This window comes from Glycine max, chromosome 4 (genome assembly GCF_000004515.6).
Source record: "Glycine max cultivar Williams 82 chromosome 4, Glycine_max_v4.0, whole genome shotgun sequence".
Taxonomy (NCBI): Eukaryota; Viridiplantae; Streptophyta; class Magnoliopsida; order Fabales; family Fabaceae; genus Glycine; species Glycine max.
In genome coordinates, this window is record NC_016091.4 from 36,585,370 (window position 1) to 36,588,371 (window position 3,002).

Consider the following 3,002-nt stretch of genomic DNA (forward strand, 5'->3'; position numbering starts at 1 on the left):
ACCTGAATCGAGCCAGTCCCAAGGACAATTTTCCTTTGCCGCACATCGATATCCTCGTGGATAATACGACCAATTGCACTTTGTTTTCCTTCATGGATGGGTTCTCTGATTACAATCAGATAAAAATGGCGCCGGAGGATATGGAAAAGACTACCTTCGTCACCCTGTGGGGGACTTTCTATTATAAGGTGATGTCCTTTGGACTCAAGAACGCCGAAGTAACTTATCAACGGGCTATGGTAGCTTTGTTCCACGATATGATGCACCGAGAAATCGAGGTCTATGTGGGCGACATAATTGCCAAGTCTAAGACCGAGGAGAAACACCTTGTCAACTTGCGGAAGTTGTTGAAAAGGCTTAGGAAATATCAATTGAGGTTAAACCCCGCTAAGTGCACCTTCGGGGTCAAGTCAGGGAAATTGCTAGGTTTCATCGTAAGCCAGAAAGGGATAGAGGTGGACCCCGAAAAGGTGAAAGCCATCCTTGAGATGCCAGAACCGCGTACCGAGAGGCAGGTCCGAGGTTTCCTGGGGCATTTGAACTACATTGTTCAAACTCTTACGCAAAAACCAATCCGTCCGCTGGAATAAGGATTTTCAAGAGGCGTTTGGAAGGATCAAACAGTGTCTCATGAACCCTCCCGTGCTTATGCCTCCGGTACCCGGAAGGCCTCTCTTCTTGTATATGACAATTTTCGATGAATCGATGGGATGTATGCTGGGGCAACATGACGAGTCCGAGAAGAGAGAGCGCGCTGCCTACTACTTGAGTAAGAAGTTCATGGCCTGTGAAATGAACTACTCCTTGCTCGAAAGAACGTGTTGTGCTTTAGTCTGGGCGTCGCACCGTCTAAGACAATACATGCTGAGCCATACCACCTGGTTGATATCCAAGATGGACCCGGTTAAGTACATCTTTGAGAAGCCTACCCTCACAGGGCGGATCGCCCGGTGGCAGGTTTTGCTATCCGAGTTCGATATAGTCTACGTCACCCAAAAGGCGATAAAAGGAAGCGCCTTGGCAAATTATTTGGCTCAGCAGCCTCTCAACGACTATCAACCCATGCATCCTGAATTCCCGGATGAGGACATCATGGCCTTGTTTGAGGAAAAGCTAGACGAGGACCGGGACAAGTGGAGAGCGTCAAACGTTCTAGGCCATGGCGTTGGAGCAGTATTGGTCTCTCCGGACAATTAATGTATACCTTTCATAGCCAGGCTGGGGTTTGACTGCACCAACAATATGGTTGAGTATGAAGCGTGTGCCCTGGCCGTCCAGGCGGCAATTGACTCCAATGCCAAGCTACTCAAGGTGTACGGGAACTCAGCATTGGTGATCCACCAGTTGAGAGGGGAGTGGGAAACTAGAGACCCCGAGTTGATACCCTACCAAGCCTATATCAAGGAGTTGGCTGGTTCCTTTGATGAGATCTCCTTTCATCACGATCCCCGAGAGGAAAATCAGATGGCGGATGCGCTTTCCACTATGGCATCCATGTTCCAGCTAACACCACACGGGGACCTACCGCACATTGAGTTCTAGTGTTGTGGCAGACCCACACATTGTTGTCAGGTGGAAGAGGAACGGGATGGTAAGCCTTGGTATTTCGATATCAAGCGATACGTTGAAAGCAAATAGTACCCACCAAAGGCTTCTGACAATGACAAAAGGACATTGAGGAGATTGGCGGCCGACTTCATCATGAGTGGAAGCATACTGTGCAAGAGAAACCATGACATGGTTCTGCTACGCTACGTGAATGCTAAGGAAGCAGAAAACATGCTGGGGGAGGTCCATGAGGGCTCTTTTGGTACGCATGCTAATGAGCACGCCATGGCTAGAAAAATCTTAAGGGCAGGTTACTATTGGCTCACCATGGAGAGCGATTGTTGTCTCCATGTGAGGAGATGTCACAAATGCCAGACATTCGCAGACAATGTCAACGCTCCGCCTCTACCTCTCAATGTCTTGGTCGTGCCGTGGCTGTTTTCCATGTGGGGAATAGAAGTGATTGGGGCCATAGAACCCAAAGCTGCAAATGGACATTGTTTCATCCTAGTGGCAATTGATTACTTCACTAAGTGGGTCAAAGCCGCGTCATACGCTAGCGTCACCAGGAGTGTGGTGGTTAGGTTCATTAAGAGGGAAATCATCTGCCGATACGGTTTGCCGAGGAAGATTATCACAGACAACAGCACCAACTTGAATAACAAGATGATGGGGGAAATGTGCGAGGAGTTTAAAATCCAACCTCACAATTCCACGCCCTACCGACCAAAGATGAACAGAGCCGTGGAAGCAGCCAATAAGAATATTAAGAAAATTATTTAGAATATGACAGTGTCGTACAAAGATTGGCATGAGATGTTGCCTTTTGCCCTGCATGGATACCGAACCTCGATACGAACTTCTACTGGGGCAACACCGTACTCCTTGGTTTATGGGATGGAAGCGGTACTCCCGTTTGAGGTAGAGGTCCCTTCCCAGAGGATACTGGCGTAATCGGGCCTAGAAGAATCAGAGTGGGCTCAAACACGCTACGACCAACTCAACCTTATTGAAGGTAAGCGCTTGACGGCCATGAGCCATGGGCGCTTGTATCAACAAAGGATGAAGAACGCGTTCGAGAAGAAACAAGTACGAGTTCAGCTAGAGGAGGAACAAGGCCGAAGGGTTCGACGAGGAGGCCATTGCCTAGCTGTTATGCACACCGGGGCAGGATTTCGCCCGGACCGCTGCAGGGAGGCGGGTGCGGATCATGCGCACCAGCATGACCACTTTGACCCAGACGTGGATGACATTGCAGCTCGGCAATGTCTTGCCTAGAGATCATAACTCCGATCTCCCTCTACCGAAGTGCCAGTTGGTGTATGCCATCCTGACACGGATGAGCGCCCACGTGGCCCAGGTGATTGCTAACGCCATCTATTTGTCCGCAGGTATGCCACCCACCAGGCACCCTCTAGACCCGAATAAGTCTAACAGGGCCCTGGGATTTCCGG